Source organism: Aricia agestis, chromosome 16 (assembly GCF_905147365.1).
Source record: "Aricia agestis chromosome 16, ilAriAges1.1, whole genome shotgun sequence".
Lineage (NCBI taxonomy): Eukaryota > Metazoa > Arthropoda > Insecta > Lepidoptera > Lycaenidae > Aricia > Aricia agestis.
This window is the reverse complement of record NC_056421.1, coordinates 7,066,995-7,094,723: the sequence shown is the minus strand read 5'-3', so window position 1 is coordinate 7,094,723 and position 27,729 is coordinate 7,066,995. Positions and strand designations below refer to the sequence as shown.

At 37.7% G+C, this 27,729-nt stretch overlaps 1 protein-coding gene across 1 annotated transcript in view; it reads left to right on the top strand.

Annotated features, from left to right (window-relative positions):
- Positions 1-27,729, top strand: part of LOC121734930 — a 242,761-nt gene that overhangs the window by 52,293 nt on the left and 162,739 nt on the right. The window lies entirely within an intron of this gene.

Here is a 27,729-nt window from a genome sequence, read left to right as displayed (position 1 = left end):
ATTAAAGTCTAAATAATTACGTCATAGAGATATCAAATACAGTGGCGTAGCTGCCGCCGTATATGCCGTATCAATTATACGAGGGCCACGGGGGGCCCCAACGTGAGCAAAATTATTAAAAACTCACCATTTCTTAAAGTTAAAAAGGCGACCTGAGGGCCCCCTAACATTTTTTATACGGGCTAAGGCACGCTGCGCTTCTGGTAAAATAAGATTTAGATGTAGAGTAAAGGCTAACTCTAGCTAAGTCCATAGTAGTCTACGAATAATAAATAGTTTTTATTATTCGTAGATAGTAGTGCTCTGATTCAGTCATGTATGTTTATAATTTATGTACCATCGAGGAAGTTGATTCTTATGCAACTGACAGACCAACGATAAATGGTCGAATATGTCAATTCAAAGTTAATTGTGATCTGTCAGCTGGGCTTGACGTAACGCAACCAAACTACTTAGGTCCCCGATTTGCATAGGAATCAACTTCTCTGATAGTACATTATAAAGGAATCTAAAAATTTTGTGGGCCTTTGAAACAATGTCATGATTTTAAACTTAATTTATCATACGATATTTCTTGAAAATTCGTTATTATTACATTTGCCGGAATCGGTTTCATCATTTCATTTCAACAATAAAACCATATTTCGGAGAACTCGATCAACTTGAAGAATTCACGTGGATATCATTTCAATCAGTAATTCCGGCGAAATCTCGTCGATCTCTACGTTATTGAAAGTGGAAGCTGAATGTGAATGTACGTGGACCTCGCTGATTACGTACAACTCCAATAGCTCTATTTTGTCACACCCTGTTGGTGACAAGTAGCGTTAAATCACAGCGCTTTTAAAGTTTTTTTTATATTGACGACTTAGTGCTATGGGTCTATTCATTTTTACCAGACTTCAAAAAGGAGGTTACGGTATTTCCTTTTACTATTTTGACGATAAAGTTATACACAATTTCATCAATCTACATTCTACCCACATTTTACAATACTAATATATTGTTTACTATTATGTAAACAGCTTAACATTTCAATAACATTTGTTCAACGAGGACATTAATTTTGCTAATGAATGGAGCCATGTAAAGAATAAAATACAAAATATATTCCCTTTGTTCTTTATAACATTGAATTGTGTTATCAAATTGAAAGATTAACTCCAATATCCATCCTGATTCCTGAAAGGGAAAAAGTATTAGATAATAGACTTTTCCCACTTAGAGATCTGTGCAAATGAAACAAAGGGAATAACCAGAGTTGTGAAACGGTAAGAGATCATGAGGTTAGCACACCGACGCGAATTATCTCAACGCAAATTTTTATGTCGCTGCGAACCTCAGGAGACTGAGAATATGCTGCAAAGCATTTTCACGACCGTTATTTACATAAAACGAGTACTAAAATGTGTATTATTTTATTTTATTCATATCAAACTAGCTGTTTGCTAGCTCGCAACAACAGCTCGGGAAAATGACATATATATATATATATATATATATATATATATATATATTTAAATCGCCGAAGACTTGTTGCGTCTTTTCAAAGTCGAACCCTATGGCGTCTACCATTTCCAATGACTTTTTAATTGTTATTCGTGCGAATATAGTTACATTGCTGTCATGTGAATTCTATTGTCGACGAGAAATTTTGTTTACGTACGAAAATTAGATATTCAATTTCAAATAATTCTCGCTGGTTTTTTGCTTCCGTTCGCGATGGAAATCATGTGACACATTGTATATTTTTGTATTCGTTCCATGCATTTAATCGTTTTTCCTACATCCATTTAAATGTATGGTTATATTGATACCGTATATTGTACTATATTAATTCCATGCATTCTACTAATTAAATGACTCCTTACTATATTTGAGATTATATCGGTACCGTATATTATTTTTGTATGTATGCCATAAACCGTTGAGTTTGTTGCTTCCTCCTAACCTTATATGTTATATCGATACATACATAGGTACCTATATAATAGATCCCAATAAATTCATTGCGTGATGTGGTCTCTGTCTACCCCAATGAGGGACAGGAGTGACGATATGTATGTATAAATAGAGAATCATCCCTCTTTATGAAGTCGATTAAAATGAAATACTTATTTCTATAACTTGGAGTACATAACAGACATTAAAAACAAGTTATCCCTATATTACATAGATTAATTAAATTTTAAATTATAATTAGGTAAGTCCGCTAGGCTAACTAAAAAATATTAAGGATAATTATGATAGATATGATCATTTTATTTATTTATTTATTTATAAATTCTTTATTTGCATTATAAACTATATAAAATAACAAAAACAACATTAGGCAAGGAACATAGCAAATAGGCGGCCTTACCGCTTTCAGCGGTTTCTTCCAGGCAACCAAAATATGGTGGCAGAAAATAATGTTAAGGCGGGGATAAACCCCAATTTGTTATTCCGCGACTTCCGGTTTACCTAGTTCCAATATAATAACGAAGTTTTAAAAAATATGAGGTATAAAGCACAATATTAAAAATACCTTAAACCATAAACATTTTAATAAAACTTAATACTTTGGCTGTAATAATTAATTTACAAACTCACCTCCGATAAAAATCTATTTCATCGAAATATAAGTATTAACTAGGAAAATTATACATTTTATTTGAATAAATTATTAGTAAATCTATATTAAAAATTCTTTAACCGAACAATTTTGTTTCTTAATGTTTCTTTCCAAAGATATTTAAAAAAAACATGAAAAATAGAGAAAATCCGCTAGAGTGACTTCAGTTTTATGCTAAGCTAAAATGAATCTTATTGCGATACGTATACGCTTGGTCTTTGGTTGTGTGCAAAGTTATAGTTTTGGATTGAGATTAATCCCCGCCTTAAAGTACTAAACTTAAACAAAGAAAAAAAAATACACACATACATACATATACACACATATATACACATACACTAAATACAATATATTACACATAATAAAATAGCCAAATGAACTACACAAATTTACACAGATATAATAAGGTTAAAAAAGACATGTTGATATAATTACCTACATTACATTAAAAACCTACATTATAAAAAATAAAAGAACATTAAAATAATTGTACAAAAAACACCAAGAGTTTTACAAGGACTGAGCCTGATCTAGGTAGTGTGCTTTCAAACGTTTCTTAAAGATGTTAATTGATTCCGATTTTTTTATAAAATCGGGCAAGGAATTCCAGAGACGAATAGCGGAGATGGTGAAAGAAGAATCGTAGAATGAAGTATTGTGAGAAGGAAACGCAAGAGTCAGTTTGTTTGCAGAGCGAAGTATAGGATTGTCATGACCGAGGAAATTGAATTTTACTTTGAGGTAGATAGGAGTAGAAGGACTAAAAAGGATGTTGTACAGTAAGTGAAGTATGTGAGAGTTTCGACGCAACTTGATCGGGAGCCATTCGAGCTGAGATCGATAATTAGAAACATGGTCAAACTTTCGAAGGCCAAAAATAAAACGAATACATAAGTTTTTAAGGCGTTGAAGGGAAGAAAGAAGATTTTCGTTTATGTCACTGTAGCAGACATCATGTGAGCGTGTTTCTTCTGAACTTAAGTAAGAACACAAAATAAAACAACTGTTTCGGTAGTAGGTATTTTTAAGTTTTATTGTTTAAAATCAAGTAGGTACAATAATAAACCCATAGTCATAATAATCAAAGTGTCGGACAAATCAAATACACCGAAATAGGAACATAAAAGTAATTTAAGAAATTAACAATTTTAAGAACGACCAGTTGAGAGGCTAATTTACTGTGACATTGACTATAGTTAACTTGTGTATGTAAGCAATACTAGTTTTCAATCGTGGCTCTGCCCACGTGACAAGTTGATAAAATTTAACAAATTGAAATTCGTTATTAGCCGTTTAGGCGTTAAAAAAATAAAACAAAAATGCTTAGAAAAATATTAACCTGAAGAATCACATATCAGACATACCTATCAGTACAAAGTCTCAAAAAAAGGCCCTTTAGGCGTCGAAAAGAAAAATAAAAACGGTTAAAAAACTATTAACGTACCTATCAAAAATAAGATAAAACAGTCCAAAATCTCAAAAAATTACACAACTACACAAAAATTACACAACAATATATATACTTTGTTTGTAAATTTAAATTATGGTTATTATCTATAATAGTACCTATTATTTCTGTTTATTTGTTTTGTACAAAAAGAGGACGGTATTTGATTATAATACAAGTTCACAATAATAATAATTTTTTTCGTAAGTAGTTGGTTAACGCGCGCGCGTAAACAAACACGACGCGACGTTGCGTTCTGTGCTGTGATAGTCATAGTCAATCATGGTTGTCGTGAAAGTGTAGATCGTTTCGATCGTTTTTTGTATTGTTTATTGTATCTTCTTCTTCCTAGTCGTATCCTCATGGCTGAGGGACGTGACCACCAAAATTTGCTTTTTGGGATAGGGCTCTCCACTTGTCTCTATTTTTGGCCTGATGAAATGCCTCCTGGAACGTGCAGTCAGCAGCCTTGACAATCGCGTCTGTCCATCGTGTAGCCACTCTGCCTCTGCCTCTTTTCCCCTCTAATTGCCCAGCTAGTATGAGACTCTCAAGATTATTAGGCTCCCGGCGGGCTATGTGGCCAAAAAAGGCAAGTGATCGTTGTAGACAAAGCGTGGACAGGCGGGTGGTAATTTTGAGTTGCTGAAGTATAGACGTGTTGGTCCGGTGTGCGGTCCAAGGGATGCCGAGCATTTTACGCCAGCACCACATTTCAAAAGCGTCAATCTTAGCTCGAGTACGTGCTTTTAGTGTCCATGTCTCGGAGGCATATAAAAATATTGAAAAGATTAGGGAACGCATTAGTGTTATTTTTGTGCTACGATAGATGTTCTTATTCTTACATATCTTTTCTAAGCGCCCAACCGCAGATTTAGCCATCTGAGCCCGTCGGACTGAGCCTCTCGCAGTTACCATTGTTGCTAATCAACGATCCCAGGTAGACAAACTCCTCTACGGGTTGGAGATCTTGTAGTAAGGATGTCTTTTGTATTTGGTTCAGCTTATCGACGTACATCAGTTTGGTTTTATTGCGATTGATTTGGAGGCCAAAGTCTCGACTAATCTTTTCGAGCCGCGCTAGAAGTTCAGCAAGTTTCACTTCGCAAGTACTTATAAGCGTGGTGTCGTCAGCGAACCTTAGGTTGTTGAGAAGGTATCCGTTAATTTTAATACCATCCTCCCAATCTTCCAACACTCGACGCATTATATATTCGCCTACGAGGTTGAACAGCTGTGGAGAGAGGATGCAACCCTGTCTGACACCACGCTCTGTAGCAAACGGCTCTGACAGATCATTGTCTAATCGCACCCTTGATCGACCTTCCAGATAGAGGTTTTGTACCAAAAATATGAGATGATCGGGGACGCCCAACTCTCTCATCACCTCCAGCATTTTGGACCAGACGATGCAGTCAAAGGCCTTAGCGTAATCCACAAAACAGAGTTCTATTGAGACATTGAATTCTCTGCTCTTTTCTATCAGCTGACGGATGTTTAGGATTTGTTCTCGGGTACCCCTGCCCTTTACGAATCCCGCCTGCTCTTTGGATATCTGTCTAGTTATATAGTGTGCCAATCTGTTGTTTATAACATGGAGAAGAATCTTACTGGCGTGTGAAATTAGTGAGATGGTCCGATAATTTCCACACTTTTTAGTCGACCCTTTCTTATGTAGTGGTATCACGAGAGATTCTGTCCAATCGTCTGGCCACTGTCCTGTTCTCCATACTTTAAGACATATTGAATGCATTACTCTGATTCCAGACTTACCCAAGCTCTTAAGCACTTGTGCCTGTATACCATCTCCACCGCAAGCTTTTGTTTTGAGCTTATTTATAGCTGCTTCTACTTCATGGAGAACGATGTCGGGTTCTTTATCTGTAAAATCTAATCTAGTGTCAGGTTCATCAGCGTCATATTTGTACAGGTCTTGGCAGTAGTTCCTCCATCTTGTCATCACTTGTTTCTTGTCTAAAATCAGGTTACCCTTTTCATCTTCTATGTTCCAAGATTTTGATTTTCGTTCCCGGGTGAGAATTTTCACCTTTTGGAACATGTCTCTTGGATGTAGGGTATCAGAGTGTGTTTGTATATCTCTACATATGGAATTGATATATGCATTCTTGTCATGTCTACAGAGACGCTGTACTAGTGAGTCAAGTTCAGAGTATCGCTGTTGTTCTTCCTTTGAACGAATTCCTCCAGTCTTTACAGCCTTTCTTTGTGCGATTGCCTCCCAAGTGGTCATCCACTCAGATCTAGGGTGTTTTACTTTCCGTCCATTTGTGATTGTTCTAGTTGTCTCTTCTAATGCGGCCTTAAGCTGATTCCATGATGTATTGGCTGAGTCAAATGGGCAATACGTTTTACTGTCCAGTCAAGTTTGTAGTGTGTCCTCAAAAGCTTTCGCTTCTTGTGTTAGAAGAATATTTTTGGATGGTGGAGGCTTTGAAACTACTTTGAGGCGGACTCTGTATTGAGCTATTAACAGCTGATGGTCGCTGCCACAATCTGCACCCGGAAAAGTCTTTGAGAGAGTTATGCACGACTTCCATCTGCTACTGATTAATATGAAGTCAATCTGATTTTTATGACCTGTTGGCGATCGCCATGTCCATAAGCGTCTTGGATGTTGTTTATATGCCGTGTTAGTTACGAATAGTCCTTTTTCAATGCAAAACTCTAACAACATCTCACCTCGACTGTTGCGGGCTCCTAAGCCGTATTCCCCAATAACATTCCTTAGGTGTTGATCATTATCAGTGTGCCCTATCTTAGCATTAAAGTCTCCCAGGATGATAGTACATTCCTTCTTTGGTAACGCTTTGCAGGTTAATTCTAGCTCGTGGTAAAATTCCTCCATCTCTTCTTCGGTGGCTACAGTGGTCGGCGCATAGACCTGTACAAAGTTAATTGGGTGTGGATGGGCTGAAATTTTTAAGGATATAATTCTATTGTTGATGGTATTATACCCCAATACCTTGTCTCGTAGCCAGCTAGCAACTATGAAGCCCACACCACTAAAACTATTGTCTTGCCTGTCAGAGTAGATTACCGTATTTCCTTCAGGTGTGATGTGGTATCCGTTATCTTTGACATGGGTCTCACTCAATCCTAGTATAGCCAGATTATAGCGCTCCATCTCCGCTTCAACAACTTCGGTTTTTCCTGGCCTTAAAAGTCCACGGACATTCCAGGTTCCTATTGTTATTGCCCTTCCCTTGGGTGTTAGTTTGCTAGAGTACGAGTATGTTATGTTTCCAACAGTAGCAGAGTTTCTGCAAGCAGCCTGCTGGTTAACTGACCTGCAGCCGGTAGCCAATTTCACACCAGTCGGCCCGGAACTAAGCTGGCGCCGAGCGTTAGTCGGTTCGCATGACATCATATTATCTCTGGTTTCCCGTTGCTTTCCGCGCTAGACTTTTTGAGGGTATTTAGTCCTCAAGGCCACTACTGCCTAGGAGTCAGGTTATCATATCCGCCGCCTGAGACTCGGCGTTGTTACTCGTTTAGCACCACCCGGGGGACACGTGTAGGGTAGTAAAAGGTAATTCCTACGAACGCGAGTAACCACCGCCCCCGTTTATTGTATCAAGTTTGATTAATTTTAAACATTGATTTAATTTGTAATCTAATTTTAATTGCCTGATATGTAAAATCAGTGATATGCGATCAGTAGTTGGGAAAGGGTCCGGTGGCTTTAACACAGGTTATACTGTAACCTAGCTAAGCTGCCGGTTGCGATCTTAACATTCTAATATAAAAAACCATTGAAAATAAAATAATTTGCATGTCGTAATTGTCTAGATTAAGGTTTTTATGTTATCAAGCTGCATAAAAGTACATTATTATTATTATAAGTATGCCATCACAGTTACTATAAATCTTGTCAAGGGTGTCGATTTATGAATGAAGAAAGTCACCAAGTCAAGATTAAAAAAAAATCTCAGAACACTGTACAGTGTACAGCCTAGCCCATGACCCGGTAACCACTTGACGTTGAGTTTCGATGCACTTGTTTGGGCTATTTTCTCATTACCGTGGCTTTCTAATAGCGAAATAATTATTTAAATTGGTTCAGTAGTCTCGTAACTCGTAAGTTAAATAGTAATAAGCAAACGATTAAATATTTCGTCTCTACAATATTAGTAAGTATAGATATTTAAAAATACATTCCCAACCCAATTCGCAGTCTAAACTCGGTCACTGATGGGCTTTTGTTTAAAATATACAATAGGTAAGTACTTATCAAAGAAAATCATATACGTAGGTATGTAGGTAGGGACATAGTAGTTAATACAATCGATCCAAAATACTTTTAGACAGGTAAGTATATAAACAGTTCAACAACAAACAGGACACTGGACGTCAGGATAATGATCGTAAATTGCATATTTATTTGTAAATAAATATGCTGCACCAGAAAAATGAAGATTTATAAAGCGATTTTATGTTCTTTCGTTTCATAGGTAGAACAAAATGATTTGTAATAATATTGATTCTTGGTCGTTGTACCACAATTAAAACATTTTTTTTGTATTACAAAATGGGTCGACGGCCAAGGCCATTTTATTTTGTCTTTAAAATAGTTTTTAAAATCACTTCTTTAAAAAAAACGATCTACATCAATCACGACAACCATTGACACGACAATCTAACACTGAAAGAATTTTTCAAATCGGACCAGTAGTTCCTGAGATAAGCGCGTTCAAATAAGCCCTTTCAAATAATTTCCCTCCGTTTTTTCCACATTTTCCTCTATACTTCTATATCTTCGCTCCTATTATTCTTAGCGTGATAAAATATTGCTTATAGCCTTCCTCGATAAATGGGCTATCTAACACTGAAAGAATTTTTCAAATCGGACTAGTAGTTCCTGAGATTAACGCGTTCAAACAAACAAACAACCTCTCCTGCTTTATAATATTGAAGTGTAGATAACATTTTTACTACTTTTCTTACTATTCTACTACTATTTTTCGAAAATGTGTCAAATAACTACCTAATTGTAATAACGACATTGCATCGATTCGATATATTTGTTCCTGTTTTCCTGAAATACAGTTACAGATTTGATCATTATTCTGAATGATCGTCATTATGTTTTTAGGGCTATTCAGGAAAAAGACGTTCAGGAAAATGAGAAATTCACTAAATTCGTTTATAATTAAGTATTGATATAAAGAAAATTATTAAGAACTTAGAAATGTTGCGGGCCTTTATAACTTGGTATAAAAAAAGTAGTGAAAAACAGACAAATGTTGGCACACATCGAGAAATGTAAATGACGTCTTATTTGGAAATTTTTGTAGAACGTATTTCAAAGAGAGAGAGAGAGAGCATAAAACGAAGACCTCTATCCACACCAAAGCACTGCGATCAAATAAAGTGAGCCAGCAGATTTTATCGCAAAATAGGTTTCAACCCGTCACGTTGAGTATATCGGCAAGGCATTCAAAACAAACAATGCGCAGGACAATGACGCGAATTTTATGAACATTTTAAAAATATAATTTTTAGTTATTTAATGTAAGTTCATGTGTTATTTGTTGGTATCGAATTCTTCTCTTCTTTATCTTCAAATTAACATTAAATTTTTAATCCTTTCTAGCTCATTTTTTTTATAAATAATAAATTGTAAGCGGCAGTATCGAAACGACACGCAAAAATTTCATAATTTGTTACTTTTTTTTATAATAACTTTTGAAATATTAACTCTACTTTCAAATAGTTTTAGCAGCATTTTTGTAAGTTAATTAGACATTGAAATGTGTAATGTTACATCAAATTTACGAAGGCGTTGTGAACCCAACTTTGAATTTAGTCTCTCTCAAATATTCGCCCCACTACACAATATTTATACCACAAGCATCATTACGTCCGCGCTGGCCGGCAAAAAATATAAACAAAAACATGCCCTTGCATGTCGCGTGCGAACTCCGCCCCCTCGCCTCTGTCACCCCCGCGTCTCCTCTGGGACGATGTCGTTTTGTGGGACGTAATTAAATCACACATTAGAATTGATAAAAACTTTATTATATACAGGAATCCACATTATCGGCGTGTTATACGTAAACAAAGTATCGAATATACGCCACCGATATACGGCGCACAGTAGCGACCTCCAAAATTCGCGCGCCAAATAGCGGAACTAAGAAATACGCCGAAAAGCACTCCGGTGACAAAACAACGTCCATGCCAATATTTCACCCAGCCATTGTACTAACCTTAACACTACTTCTGGCTGAATTTGAGAGATAGTCAATCTTGCGTCCGTATACAGGATGCAACAAGTCAGTCGGACGCAATATCATCGGTAAAAACCGCCATGTAGGACGCAATATCAACTCCGGGGTGGAAATATATATATATATATATATATATATATATATATATATATATATATATATATATATATATATATATATATATATATATATATATAATACTCCCCACACCGGTTTCGGTGACGGTGGCCGGTTTCATTGAAACCAGGCCAGGTACGCAGGAGTAATTTTATAGTGCCCAAGTGTGTGCGCAGTACACAAGAGCACTCTCTATTCCTTTTACTCTCATAACCCAGTGGGACGGAAGACCGACACGACTGGCGAGAGATCAGGCGCAGGACCGACTTTTTACATGCCCATCCGACGCATGGATCATCTTACTTGTCAGACAATCAGGTGATCAGCCTGCATTGTCCTAACCAAACTTGGAAATAACATGTTTCCAACGCGGGATTCGAACCCACGACCTCCGGAGTCGAGAGCGACGCTCTAACCACTAGACCACGGAGGCGTTTATATATATATATATATATATATATATATATATATACAAGAATTGCTCGTTGAAATATAACATAAGATATAAATCAAGAAGAAAAATATTTTATTAAAGAATTTTACTGTGTGCAAGGCGCAAACAATCCTTTTAAGTTTGTCTATCGAATCACACTGTATTTCAATGAGAAGCTTATTTAGTGTGTGTTTGTTATTTATTCAAGAAAAAACTACTAAGTAATTGGATTTCAATGAGATTTGCTATAGTATAAGGCTCTAACACACTCTTTAACACATAGGCTCATTTAACAAAAGCACAGTTTTGTTTAGCAATTTATTTACGGAAATAACTATAGTAAAATAAAGCTTTAATATAATAATAATTTCTGTTTCATCCAAATTTTTTCCATGCTTCAATTTAAGTCGACGCTATCGCGGTGCTGTGTGCAAACCCTTAATGCCGCAACTTCGGTTCAGTTGGTTAAGTAATTAATTCTTTTGTCGGCCCCTTTGAATAAATCACTTTTCTAGGAGTTGTCTTTTAAATTTTAAATTTCATTCTCAATGATTCATGATATTCCCGGTGTCACGTCACTTATGTCATTTGTAATTTAAAGTTGGATTTAAATATTTAAAATGTCCTCCTAAGAAAATATAGGTTTTGGAACTTATTCATTATATTGTTTGGTTTCTTTTCATACTTTTTCTTTTGTCTTTTAATAGTTTCTCTTTTTGATTTAATGATAGAGACTAGGAGGGATTTCTGGCTCTTGGATGACATTGTATTGAGGATGTGGACGCGTAGCAGAGCACATGGAGTGACAGACCATGTGACTCCAACGATAGTCGAAATGAAAAATAGCCTATGTGATGGTCTAGAATCTAAGTAAACTGCACAGAGAAAACATATCGAAATTGGTTGTTTTTTGCATGAAGAACATGTTCAAAAACTTTCGACTATATTAGTGTTTTTACTTTGTATCAAAATATGTTTTAAACTTTAAATATATTTAAGTCTGAGCTAGCAAATACCTGCTTCCTTAAAATGTACATTCTAACCGAGTAAATATCAAGTAGCAACTGTAACACTCAAGTTGCAAACATACTAGAACTTTCCGTCGTTCAAAAATTCCTAACTAAAACTAGATTCCAGTTTCCTAGATTCTCTAATTTAACGGCATTAGATTCCAGAATAAAACCACTCAGACTTTTTAACCTTTTAATTTAAATTACACTCCTATTTAATTTAATGTAATTTATTTTTATAAAAGCTGTTTACACGCGGTTTTCACTCTTTGAGTGGGATTTAAATTGTTTACATGTCGTGCTTTTTTTTATGAAATAAGGGGGCAAACGAGCAAACGGGTCACCTGATGGAAAGCAACTTCCGTCGCCCATGGACACTCGCAGCGTCAGAAGAGCTGCAGATGCGTTGCCGGCCTTTTAAGAGGTAAAAGGGGAGGATAGGGAAAGGAATTGCGCCTCCGGTAAACTCACTCACTCGGCGAAACACAGTGCAAGCGCTGTTTCACGCCGGTTTTCTGTGAGAACGTGGTATTTCTCCGGGCGAGCCGGCCCATTCGTGCCGAAGCATGGCTCTCCCACGCTTTTAGTGGATCGTGGTGAAAAGACCGGTTTGAATCTAAACCCACAGAAGGGTGAGTTGTCCACAGGAACTCATTCCTGTAGACACGTGAGCCACAGGTCAAATGGATGTAAAACATTTTATAAAACGCTGTAAAAGATCAGCTTAATGATGATCATTTCATGATGATCGGTGTATTTGATAATACTACTATTACACATACATGGTTTTATAAAAACTTCTCCTTGCTTACAAGCTCTTAACATTCTGTTTATTTTGGCGAAATGAATCAGAAAACTATGGAACTATGGTGTTCATAACACCTTAGTACGACGAGTAAAATGTGTAAGCATAGAAACACTGACTTTTATTGACTACTAGCTGTCCCGGTGAACTTCGTGTCACTTAAAAACCTTCCCTGGACTTCTACGAATATTTTAAGACTAAAATTAGCCCAATCCGTTCAGCCGTTCTCGAGTTTTGCGCTTAGCAACACATTCAGCGACTCATTTTTATATTATAGATTACTTAACTCGGTAGAGATAAAACCTTTTGTATAGTGACAATGCAAATCATTTTATTTTATTTATTAAATACAGTAACAGGCTACAGACTATAACTAAGATAAAATATTTTTAAACACTACAACTCATTTTCATTTAACTTCATGACGAGAAGTTACACAATATTATGTACTATTCTGTTATTAAGAGTTAAGAGGAATCCACACCGCAGTTTTTCCATACAAACGTTGTCCCGTGTTTCCTCCCTAGATAATGCCGGTAGTGCTATGAATTTTTTCCTGTTTTTTTTTTCATAATTTTATTATTAAAAAAGATAAGAACGTCCAAAAACCCAAAAAAATGGAGAGATTTTCCTCTGTGTTCAAACACCCAGAAAACAAAACTGGCTAGAATATACAAAAAAAAAACATAGGAACACAGCTCAAGCCTTGCTTTAATTCTTAATGAAAAAAGTACTTAAATCGGTTATGTTTTGAAGCAGGAATCAGCGGACAACGAATCGAAGATTTTCTGTTCTTTTATTATATTTTTTTTCGTGTTGTCTCTATCGCGCTCTGCCGTAGGAGACTTGAGATTGGGATTGGTGGACAGCAATACATTTTCAAATACCTATTTTCGATTTCTCTCGCCCTTGGTGTATCCTCTTAACAGTTGCTTTCCAGGTCCTTAAAATCCACCCTTTAAAAAGAAATAGCTATATTAATTATTATTCTAACTCGTTTCTCTACAAAACAAATAATTGTAATCAATTTTATGATTTATGAATCCATTCCGAAACATAAACGACCAATAAATATTAATAACGAATACATATTCAATAGACAACCGCATATTACCGCATCGCAGTTGTCATCGTATTACGAAACAATCGACAACCTAAATGCTCGATAAATGTTATAGACACAGTTATCGATATCGAATAGGGTTTGATTTGTTATCGATATGTTATTTTTCATCGACACGTTATTTGTTGGGCTAACACGGCACGGGGCACCCCATTTGGATGCGGCTGGTACGCTCGCACGCATAAATGTTTAATGTTTACCGCATATTTAGCCGCATATTTTATTTATACAGTAAGTTAACTTGCATGTCTCAAGTTTTTTTAGTCTTTTACACTTATTTAGTCTCAAAATTAAATTACATACATATTTATTTTCTCACTGCCGAACCATGAAGTCTCACGCAATCCCCTACCCAAGTCCCTTCTCTATCCTCTCCTATTCCCTTCCCTTCCCATCCCTACCCTGCCCTATTACCCTATTCCCTCTTAAAAGGCCGGCAACGCACCTGCAGCTCTTCTGATGCTGCAAGTGTCCATGGGCGACGGAAGTTGCTTTCCATCAGGTGACCCGTTTGCTCGTTTGCACCCTTATTTCATATAAAAAAACCTCTATTTATTTTCTATTATTAAATTGAAGCAAAAAACATTTCCGTAAATTCTCGACGCTCGATTTTAATAAAAAAGTTGTCTTTCCTTTTCCGTTGCGTATAAAATATTCCCGATAAATACTCCGCACTTCGACTTAATTATCTGTAAATATAGTTTAATATTGGAAATTGTATTTCGCACCGTAAATGCATTACTGCCGGGTGCCGGTACAATCCGGTATCCAATACACTTTTAAAATACCTTTTTTATTCGAGATAAAATGGCTCACGGAAAAATTTATTCAGTAAATCTCCTCAAATGTAAAGAATCAGCGCTGACAAAGTATGAAAAAGTGTACTTTAACACCCATACAATCTAAATGCACACCCAAATTACGCGAAAACGAAAAATACCTTAAATTACGCCCACGAAATGGTGCCTCGGGTGCAGTTTCATATTTGTCATATTAAATAATACGAGAAGCTGAATGAAATGCAAATAAAAATGCAATAACACCGAGGCTCATGAGGAATATGTCCTCCATTTTGAGTTTAAGTTATAAATTTACATACGCCAGAGACAAATATGTAGTATGCGGGATTGAGTTAGCGTCGGAGTTTCGAGTCGGATATAGTAAGCGTCCATCTTCATTGTTTAAGGTTTGAAGATGCATAGGCGTCGGCCTCCAGTTTCCGAACTCGATAAATCTATTTGTTGTCTAACTTGACTTTTCATCCATTAAAGTTTAATGTTTGTCGCAAATGACTTTTCGCCTTTATTGTACTTATGTTTTATCACCATTAGTAAACGAAATCTCAATTTGCATACAAACATTATAAGTATGAGTTGTCCTTGTCTACGACCATGGTATAGCGTATCAGACTGCGACAATTAATTCTAAAAATTAATTACAGTGGGGACTGGGGACCCATTTATTAATAGGAGAATAAATCTATGAATAATAATAGATACTGTAGTAAAGCTTTTTGTTACTTAATAGGTACTAGGTAGGTACCTTTTTTTTTTTGAAAGCCACGAAATGCATTTATGCCTTCCGCGGGGGATGAGGGAGATCCTGACGCGGATATGTGGGACTCGCCCGAAAAAAGCCCTACCCACTAAAACTGGTGAAAACCGGCGTGAAACAGCGCTTGCGCTGTGTTTCGCCGAGTGAGTGAGTTTACCGGAGGCCCAATTCCCTCCCCTTTTCCCTTCCCTTCCCTCTCCTATTACCCTATTCCCTCTTAAAAGGCCGGCAACGCACTTGCAGCTCTTCTGATGCTGCGAGTGTCCATGGGCGACGGATGTTGCTTTCCATCAGGTGACCCGTTTGTTCGTTTGCCCCCTTATTTCATAAAAAAAAACTTGGCAGTGCGCCCTCTCTCCCACGACGGAGCCACGGGTACGACACCGCGACCGCAACTCCACCACCGGTCGCCTGCCTGGTGGTTGGCAGACCCCTCTTCGGAGGGGCGATTACTCACCCCCCAGGCCGAACAGAGGCCCCAGTGCGGGCTTGTCTAGGCCATTCCTGTCCTTTTGTCGCGATGCGCGGGAGCACGTTGCGCATCACGACTTTCGCGGGGGCTCGGTGCACTTCCCCTTGCCGTCACCCTGAGCTCCCCATACTAGGTAGGTACCTACTTACAATAACTTGCAACAGAGCAAATTCATAATCTAAAACAGCACACAATGTATTACGTTCCATTTTTACCATACAAGTCGAATGCAAAGTATTCGCAAGCTTGTTAACAAGTTAGTTATGCCCAAAATCTAGGTAATTAGAGGTATTTTTGGAGCCCGAATACTTGGGATACTCGTTATATCGGAATTCTTGCACGGTAGGTCAAAGTGGCTCCACAAAATATTGAGGAAACGGTTATTGAGGAATTAGGGAATGCCCCATAAGCCCCTACCTCACTCAAACTCTTTATAAAGGATCACTTCGACCTATTATTTCCTCTTGCGGAAAACAAGCTTTCTTATCTCCATTCACTCGGTATAAATCTTTTCATTATTGGCCCGTGATTTGAATTTATACGATAGTGGTTTTTACGGGTTTTTATCTGATGGGAAATGGGGGCACGTTTCGTAATTGTACGAGTTACGACCAATATTTTACACGCAAAATTTACAATTTATTTTAAATAAAATACAAAAATGCTAACTAAGTTTTAGTTGGGGAAGGGAAGAGGGGATTTCGGGACAAGCTCGAGAGTGTCAGATTAAGCTTGTACAGGCTTCCGACATGTGTCTAGTTATCATGCTTATAATATACATATATTCTGTGTCATGGTATAGAAATCAGATTTCTCACGTGGTGGGTTAAAAAAAAAATTTTTGAATATTGAAATGTCATCGGATCTGTCAGATTAAGATAGAGGACGTGTATACCCCAAATAAAAGAAGCTTCCATATAAAGACAATTCAAAAGTTTGTTTACATTGAAGCCTTTGTGCCTTTTTTACCCTTTTGGGTACGAAACCCTAAAAATTAAAAATATTCGAAGTTCTAAAACAAAACGTGAATAGGCACGTGGCCACGTGGCCGACGGTGGTAAAAGTAACATTGTAATTTGTAGGGCTTGCTTACTTGATCAAATATAATTACTTTGTAAAATTCGTTTGTTTGTTAATATTTCGCTTATTTGTGTACTTAATAACTTAAAAATATATTTGAGTAACTTACATTAATCACACCTTACATAATATCTGTATCGTCAATAGAAACTGACAAAAACACCACCACTAATAACCTAATATTATCTTCCTACTACATTTTTTTTGTAACAAACATAACATTAAGAAATCTATCTATACATATTATAAAACAAAGTCGCTTTTTTGCCCTCATGTCCCTTTGTTCCCTTTAATCTTTAAAACTACGCAACGGATTTTGATGGTTCTTTCAGTGTTAGATAGCCCATTTATCGAGGAAGGCTATAGGCTATAATTTTCTTTATTTCCCTTGTAGATGTGGAAGAGGGATGTTGCCTGATACAGGCTGAGCCTACTAGGTAGCTTCCATCACTGTACTTTTACTAATGAAATAAAGATTATTATTATTATATTTTATCACGCTAAGACGAATAGGAGCGAAGAAATACAGGAAAATGTGGAAAAAACGGGGAAAATGATTTGAAAGGGCTAACTTGAACGCGATAATCTCAGGAACTACTGGTCCAATTTGACACATTTTTTCAGTGTTAGATAGCCCATTTATTGAGAAAGGTTATAGGCTATATTTTATCACGCTAGGACTAATAAGAGAATGTGGGAAAAAATGAGGGAAATTATTTGAAAAGGCTTATCTCGCAAACTACTGGAGCAATTTTTATGTTATTTGGCACAGATAAGAAATAGACCACGTGAAGGATCATAGGCTATCGATTTTAATCATTTTTTCAGTGGCTATATATTTAATTCACGTGCGACGCCGGGACGGGTCGCTAGTTAATACAATAAAATATATTACATTCTCAAATCAGCTTCGAATTGTCGAAAAGCTTATCAGTATAAACACAAACACAGCGAGAATTTGCTCATTAAAATAAGAGGATTACCTACACGAATAGGGATAACTTCTTTACTCGTTGCTCTACATAATAAAGTTTATCACGCGTGAAAAGGACGGTGGGCAAAAGGGGGCAAAAGGGGGCAAAAACCCAGTGAGCAAAAAGACCGGTAAACAAAAAGACGGGAGAGCAAAAAGACCGGGCAAAAAATTGTGCAAGTGCGCTCAACGCCGTATTATGTGCCATAATTTGTAACGCGCTACAAATGTAGAAAACTATTCGTGAAATTTACATTTAAACTCAACTTGCTGTTAACTTTAATTTTCACGTTTTGTATCTGATATGAGTATGAACTGTGGAGAGTTTAGAGTGTGTACTGTATAAAGTATAAACTAAATAGTTCATAGTCTATAACCATACGCAGTATAAAAGTACGCCAGCTCTATGATCGCAAAAAATATTAAGATAAGGTGACAATATATTCTGCTTAACTTATATCTCATTTTTATAAAATTAACTTAGACTCGCTTAGCTTTATGTATTCAACACTCCTCCTAGTAAAATATATATATTAATATTTATCTTATATCCTAAAGTGTGTGTTTATTCCCTCTACGGACTCTACATTTTTAAATAGCTGAACCGATTTGGTTTACGTATTTAGTAGTTAAAGTACTGTGAGTAAAAGAGAAGAGCGTACAATTTTTATCATGGAAAATGGCACAATTTAAGCGTAAAAAATAGCAAACAAAACTGTGAATTTGCTCGCCTAACTTGAAAAGCAGTGAAATTTATCCTGGCCACTATGCGTTCCGGTGACACGGTTACTATTTTTGCTCTGCGTGCGAAACGAGGGAACAATATCGTGAAAATTACAGCGGGAAAGCTGAATATCATTGTAAATAAACATCGAAATACTATCGTGTTGAACAAATATTATTTGTTAAGCATAGTATAATGGAAATAAAACTGTAAAAGCTGAAACTACGTGTTAGCGTTTTCAAGTTGATTAGCACATAAAAGTTGATCATATTCAAGAGTTTGTGGGTTGAATCTATACGTGGGAGAGCCATGCTTCGGCACGAATGAGCCGGCTCGATAGGAGAAATACCACGTTGTCACAGAAAACCGGCGTGAAACAGCGCTTGCGCTGTGTTTCGCCGAGTCAGTGAGTTTACCGGAGGCCCAATCCCCTACCCTCCCCTATTCCCTTCCCTTTCCTTCCCTACCCTCCCCTATTACCCTATTCCCTCTTAAAAGGCCGGCAACGCACCTCCAGCTCTTCTGATGCTGCGAGTGTCCATGGGCGACGGAAGTTGCTTTCCATCAGGTGACCCGTTTGCTCGTTTGCCCCCTTATTTCATAAAAAAAAAATAGCAGTAGCAGTGATAGCTCGGTCAAGTCGATGTCAGTCATACTCATGTTAAGTCCTATGTCTAGTCCTAGGTCTATGTCACGCCGTTCTCAGAAACTACAATACCGCCCCTGGAGGTCGGTCAATGAAACCATTTTGAGACTCAATAGAACGAACCGGAATGCCGCGTCCTACTCGAACAAACGTGAAATGACGTTGTTAAAGTAGGACGCGGTATTCCGATTCGAACTTTTGAGTTCGAATTCGACTCAAAACGTTTCATTCTAGGCCTCCTGGATGTGGGGTGGTGTCGGGTCTGCAAAATGTAGATAATCTCTGGTAGAGTTGAGGTAGGTTCAATCGTACCCGCCACTCGGAGCACCATGGGGTTTTAGTGGGTACTACAGGAGCCCACATACCTCGGCCGATATCCCCAATTTGCCGGGGATGCGTGAATTTTCCCATGTTAAAAAAAGGCCTCCTGGATGTGCTGCTTAGTCCACAACAGTCTTTGTTAAAAGTTTGGTGTCTGAGAGAACACCTGTATTATTATTGTTGCTGTTAGAGCAACAACAACACTACCAAAACAATTACTTCCTCCTTCAATATCCTTGAAAATCGTTTACAAAATAACATCACTATCGCATAGCAGCTCATAAAAATGCCGTAAAAATATATCGTTGTTTACACGACGAATTCATTCTCAGAGTAATGACGGCCTTATCTACAATATGTTATGTACTCTACCAGTTTACGAGTCATCGCTAGGGTTGGGAATAGGTCTTACAGCTGAAAAACTTACAGACATTATTACAGATTGGGCAAAAAAGTATCCTTGCGAAAATGTACCTTAGAGAAATGGGCACACTGAAACGGGCCGTGCCGGGGCTCATCGCAAAAATCCGCCTCCATGCAATTTGTATGAAAGCGGATGCGCGTATCGCACACTGTGTCGGGGCGCAGCGGATTTCCGCTTCCATACAAATTGTATGGAGGCGGATTTTTGTGATGAGCCCCGGCACGCTGAGCCCCGGCACGGCCCGTCTCAGTGTGCTCACTCCTTAGTAGAGAGTTTTTTACGCAGTGGTGATTAATGAAAATGAATTATGCGAAAACTTACAAATCTGTCTATTTAATAGACTGATTTGTAAGTTTTCTAAGCATAAATTAATTATAAAATGAGGGGAAAGCAAATAAATAATATCTAGATGGTAAAATATGGAAGTCTCATAATCTAAACCATTTAACACAATAATGGTTATTGATGCATTAATGCTGTTTTTGATGCCCAATAGCTATGTCCACACTGTGTACTTTCATCTTCAATTTTCGTCATCAACTTTCATATTGCCGCATTCAATAATTGAATGCGTCAAGGAACGCAACGTCAATGTTGTCATTTTTGAAGTTTTGGATACGGTCAGAGGGCATGCGTCGCGGGCATGCCTCACGTTCGCTGTCAACAGAAAAAGGCACAGTGTGGACAAAGCTAATAGATGGCTCTATCGCCAGTCATAATATAAAACAATATCCAGATTTAGGAATGACTAGTTGACGCCCGCAACTCTGTTGCGATCACGCGGGAACCGTACATTTTTCCGGGATTAAAAGTATCCCATAACAAATTTAAAAAAAAATCGGCCCAGACAGACAGACACACTTTCGATATTAGTATGGATAACCCCCGTACAGAATTCAGAATACCCGATACAAGCAACCCAACACTTCACCCGATTTTAGCTACTCATAGTGATCATCACCCGATCCTAGCTATATTACAGAAAATATCGGATTCTGTCAGGTCTTTGTGTAGGAAATCTATTATATCAGTTATCGCGGAGAAAGTTAATGATAGTTCTCTTTGTTACTTTATTATACTTTCCACGTCGATCGATTTTATCACTTCTAGTTAGTTCATGGTAGCTTAACGCGTAGATTTACTGCGGCTAAGTTTTACAGTGCTAGACATTACTTATGGCTTTACGTCTTGAAAATTATACTTTGGAAAACAATTATTATAGTATAATTATTATTGGAACGTAGTTCCTTATCGCGCGTTGTGCCTTGCGGGGGCTAGACCGAAAAAGTTGTAACGACACTTTTTTATTCGTACCTGCATGGTAGGGGCAGAGGGCGTTGATAGTATTATTGTGCGTCCACAATCCACATATTATCTATACACCGGGAACCGTATAAAAACTATTTTTCCCATTTCTGCGTATCTCCATACCAACTTTCATAAATCGGCTTAGCCGCTTACGCTTGAAGAGTTAACAGACATACGCACTTTCGCATAATTTATTTATTAGTAAGGACGTAAGTACGATAGTGATAAGTCATAACAATAATGTAATAATAGTGTAGTGTAAAAACATTAACGTTACTGCTCTCGCGTGCTCACCACAACACAAAGCACACATTGCTCTAAATCGAGTTTGCACATCCTGAATCTGCATAAAACAGGGCACGCAAACCTTTTCATTGCACTATCCACGGGCGAATCGTTATTACACCGAGCTAGCAATTTGAATGAGTGGAATAAGTGGGTAACTAACAATTTTGAAAGCTGTCGTTTTTTGCATAAATGGAAGCTCTAGGATGGGGAAAATAATTTCAAACAAAAAAACTTGGGAGGTCAATGGACACCCGAATGGAACGAAGTTATTTCTTATGTTAAAAACCTGTATGTGACATACTCGTAATATACACTCAAAAAATTATTTAAAAAAAACGCCATCTAGTGACGCCCAGGAATACTAACAACGCGTCGCTGTTTATTTAAAAAAAAAAACATCTAGTTGACTAGGAATACTATCAACGCCCTACCATGCAGGTACTAATAAAAAGTGTCCTTACAACTTTTTCAGTCTAGCCCCCGCAAGGCGCAACGCGCGATAAGGAACTATGTACGTTCCAAAAATTACATGTGGAACTCGGGGACTGCCGCGGTAAAGCTATTGCATAGCATTTTTTATCAGCTTATGCAATTATAATTCGCATAAGTCTAGTCGCATGCTCACAATCACTGTGCCGAAGTCTGGAAACGTGGGGGGTGTTGGTGTCTAAACACACTATGCCGAATTTCCGCGGCGGAAATTCCGCATGATTACGTCAGCAATGTCAAACGCATACAATATAACGCGACGGAATTTCGGCATAGTGTGTCATCGGTAATTTAAAATACATTGCAGGCGGAATCAAGCCGAACTTCCGCCGCGGAATTTCGGCGTAGTGTGTTTAGACACTTGGGTTTTTTCGTTACGGAATTTCTTGGTTCGGTCGCCGCGTTCAAAATCCTCGATGCAAGTTATGCAACAGCAAAGGATTCTATGTAGATCTAGATGATAAGGTACCTTAAGTTACAAGGTTTGTTCAAATTATAAGGGAAAATGAGTAATCGCTCTTATGTTGTAAAATGTTAGGTACCCTCTTCATTTGCGACTCCCCACTTCATATTTTGGGCGTATATTAATGATTTTGTAATTGGACTGTCGCTGGCATTCGCTTTCCCGATTAAGTTGATTTATTAATACGGAAAAAATAGCCAGTGTGAGATTTAACCTTATTTATTGGGGTTGCCCGCCTTATAGCGGTATAATTGTTTCGTTCCCGCTCTAAATGTTTGTATTTTTATTTACTCAGAGTTATGAAAGCTTAATTGGCAAGTTAAGAGTCCAGTTTTGATTGATACCAGAAGCCTTAGCATGGCCACAGTAGAAATGCGAAAGTATAGAAACACTGCGGAGGTATACTGAATTCAGTTTATCTCCGCAGTGTTTCTATACTTTCGCATTTCTACTGTAGCCATGCTGAGGCTTCAGCTAGTAACATAATATTCGGTATAATTGTTTCGTTCCCGCTCTAAATGTTTATATTTTTATTTACTCAGAGTTATGAAAGCTTAATTGGTAAGTTAAGAGTCCAGTTTTGATTGATACCAGAAGCCTTAGCATGGCCACAGTAGAAATGCGAAAGTATAGAGTATAGACTATAGAAACACTGCGGAGATATACTGAATTCAGTTTATCTCCGCAGTGTTTCTATACTTTCGCATTTCTACTGTGGCCATGCTAAGGCTTCAGCTAGTAACATAATATTATAATTTACGGGATGTTTTTATCTAGATGTCATTGTCATAGGGCGTAGATACAGTAGGTGTTCTTTCATTATTAGATCAGCGTTTATTCATTATTAGACACCCATAAATCTGTTGCGCCAAAATTCGTTTACCGCGTAGAAAGTAAACACAATTCATGGATAATAAGTTCTCTTTTCCGGGGCTCAAAGTATCTGCATACCAGCAAAATCGGTTACGCGGCTTGGGCATCAAGAGGTACCAGACACATTTTCGAATTTAATATTTTTACATTATTAGTATAATATTATGGTTTCGCTCACATCCCCCGCATATGTGAAACAACTTGACGTTAAAAACGATCAAAACCCTCAAAATGCCTCCTTTTTTGAGCGTTTTGATCGTTTTTAAACGTCAAGTGGAACGCGGGGGGAAAATGTCACATGGATGACAATAACAGTTGTCCCTCAAAACAATAATTTACGACGTCATAATATCTTAATTTTGCTAGGCGAGACGCGACAAAAGAGCTCTGTGGAGCGGTATTTTCATTCCAAATTTTTATAGTTCCAGCCGTCGGCTTAACTTAAATTGAGAAAATAATGGCTGACCTCAATATAACCTGAATATTAACTTGTAAAAACACTCGTGGAACCTTTTGGGCCCGCTAAAGTTTTCTCATTTACACATGCGACAGTATAAAACTTGTCCTAAAAGCTTTGGGTGTTAGGTCTCAAAGACAAGGTTAAAATGCCCTGAATTTTGTCGCCGAATTCTTAAACGTTAAGGGCCTCTTAAATCACAGACGTCTCTACTTGAGAACGACAAAGAGAGCCTTTCATCTTTGAGAAAATATGATTGAAAATTGGGCTTTCGGTGCCTAATCACTGCTACTAAAAAAAATCACCACAGCCGAACATATAACCTCCTCCTTTTTGGAAGTCGGTTAAAAAGAGAAAGGATTTATTTGTTTGTAATGAATCGGCTTTCAAATTAATGCACCGATTTGGATGTTTAGCACAGAAATCGAATAAGAAAATGGAGAAAAACATCAGCTACTTTTAATGTGAGATGTCGGGGAGACAATGTAAGAAAAAAATAGGGAAAAAAAAGCTATTAAAAATAACAAATGTGTGATGTCAAAAAATTTAGTTCAACATATTTTTTTTGTTAGGTAAAATTAAAATAGAATATATTATGTAATATAACGTTTTGTTTTTAATACATATTATTATTGTTTTGTTCTTAGCGCATTTGAACCACACGCAGCCGGCTTGATTGAATTCGTGTATCGTACTTTTCAATCGTTCAATTAAAATTTACAGTAAAACTCCATTTTCATCCGATACATGTTTACCCCTCTCTCTGTCCTGTGGAGTAGACAGAGAGGGCGAATCAGGTCAAGGATGGAACGAACATTAGCTCGTAAACGGCAAATGAGATTTGATGGAGTCTAGATGAAGGTTATATTTTATAGCCTATCTGTTTAACTTCTAGCCTAAATAACGGTTTTTCATAATCCATATAACTTTCGGCACATAATAACACATAATCTTCTTTCTTATTAATACAAGTTGCTTTATGCGTACATTTTCTTGAAATGATTCCTAGCTAGATCGATTTATCGCCCCCGAAACCCCCTATATATATTTATATATATATATATACAAGAATTGCTCGTTTAAAGATATGCGATAAACATTAGTTGTGGATTGAATGAAATAATGTAAAAGACTGTATGTGGTATTTCATGTTCACGTAATTCTGAAACTAGTCTTTATCCAATATTTTATATTCATTTCGTTACACGGAAACCTACAAAAATAAACATGGACTTGATAATATTGTGTGTATTATTATTATAGGCGATTTAAATCTATACATAAATAGTATTATAAATGCTACAGTGTGTCTGTCTGTAACCTCTTCACTTTGTCAGAAAGTGGTGAAAGAGGCCCTTAGGGCCCGTTTCACTACTTTCTGCTAAAGTGCCGAATAGGCTACCCACCACTTAACTCGACAGATCAAGGGCCTGTTTCACCACTTTCTGATAAAGTGCCTAATACGCTATTCACAACTTTTTTGACAGATTTTCCATACTTGATATGTCAAGTTAATTGGTGGATAGCCTTATCAAGAAGTGGTGAAACAGGCCCCAAGTATAGAGAGTCTGTCAAAAATTTGTGAAAAGCCTATTCGGCACTTATCAGGAAGTGGTGAAACAGACCCTAAGTATTTATTTCAGAGCGCTCACTCTTATTCGTTAATTTATCGATCGGAGCGTACATTTTCCCTAACCGCCGAGCTAAATTGAACCGAAAACCAGGTGTTTTTTCATCGGCCCACGATTTATTTTATCGAAATATTAACGTTTGCCGTTTGTCCACATCCGCCGTCACCGGGACGTTACCACTTACCAACAAAAATAAAATGCCACTTTGTGACCGGCTATTTAGGTTTCATTTTCTACGCGACCCATGCCGCTGTGTAGTGGCGTAGAGAAAAATAAAACCTATAAGTGTCTAAACACACCATGCTGAAGTTTCGCGGCGGAAGTTCAGCATGATTACGTCAGCAACGTCAAATGTATACAATATAACGCGACGGAAAGACATTCTTGACAAACTATATTTCTATGAAATACCCTGAGCAGCTAGCGACACAAAGCTAGCGACACTTGTCATAGAAATATTAAGTGTCGCGACGACACGTTGCCTGTTGCAACTTCATGTAGCCGGCTTCCAACTTATAAGTTATTAAACGGCTTAAAGCCGGCTTATTAAAATAAAATGCCACTTAAATTTGGAAGTGATATTTTATTTTAATAGGTGGTAGGCCTCATGTAGACACGAAGTTCTAAAAGTGCCAACTTTGTTAACCTATTTAGAAATAAATATTTTGATTTTGATTTTACTTTTTGTCGGTGACGGCGGTAGTGGACAAACGGCATTCCAGTTCGTTAGCTCCGTGGAAATTTATTAATATTGCCATTCTGTTTTCAGGTAAGCCCAATTTAGTTAACACGAGCCCAGCATTCAGGTAAGGAGTATTTATTTTTACGACCAAATAGTTTAGCATTAAAAATGTTGAGAACACCGACGTGTAAAAAATAAATAAATATGACGCCGACTTTAAAAATATTATTTAATTTGTGCTTTAGGCTTTAGCATTTCAAATGTAAATCTACTGTTAATTTTTATAATAGTCTGTGGTATATTATTACTTGGTGTATTTTATTTGGTCACATAATACATTCAACAAGATAGACTACTCAAAATACCCCATAAGGGGTAAATTTTACACCTCATAATATCATTTCCAAGTGTTTTTTTATTTAAATTTAGAACACTTTTTGTCGTAAACACCAAAAACATAACTTCTTTTACCATCAAACCTTCATGGTGCAACCACCCACTATCGACTAACCGAATTTGTTTCGCCGGTTTCTCGGTAAAGGGGTAGGCAGTATGGCTTCTATAACAGTAACCGTAACATTCAATTACCGTCGTTCCCCTTGTTCGGTTGTAAGCGGAATTGGTCCCCGTAGACCGAAGTAGGCGCGGAAGGGTTAAGACCGTTAAGACCACACTTTAAAAGTGAACAGTGCTTAACAGTTAACATTCTCTCAGGTTCCATGGTTGAAGTTTGTAAGATTTCACTAATTATTTACGAGTATTTTTTAATAAATAGGGTCTTCGACAACCCATTTGCGTTGGGATTCAAATCAAAACAACAATATGATTTGATAGTTTAACGTTGTTAGTGGCGGCCGAAAAGGAAGATCTTCCGACCGAGCGAGATAGCATACTCGGTCAGGTCGAAGCCCACTGACGTCATTTCAGACGTTGTATATATCTTGCCCTTCTCCGAAACTTCGATAGCGCGATGCAGGATTGTTAGGCGAATTGTGGGTACCGCCACATCACTCCCCCCCCCGAAGACCTGTGGTATTCTTCGATGCGCTTGTGTTGTCAGGTGTGGGCCGAAGCTACGCGTGCAATGACCAGGAGAGAGACCCCGTGCTCTGCTTGTTGACCGGTCGTTGTAGCCTATGGCTGCCCCGTTCAAGCCAGACACGGGTTCAACCGGCGCGGACGTCCAACGCGGCTTATGGTCGAGGCGACCCGGCTATGCTTGATATCTGCTGACGTGGTGCGGAGGCGGGGAGTGTTGATGATGATTGACGTCCAGAAGGATGCGTGTTCTTGTCGGTGGTCACCAATTTAACGTTGTTAGTGGCGGCCGATAAGGAAGATCTTCCGACCTAGAGAGATAGCATGCTCGGTCAGGCCGAAGCCCACGTGATACACTTCAGATGTCGTATATAATATACTGACGCGCTCAGAAAACTTCGATAGCGCGATGCAGGATTTTTAGGCGAATTGTGGGTACCGCCACAATAGTTATAACTTACAAGATGACATCCGCAACTCCGTTGCGCCAAAATTCGTTAATCTCG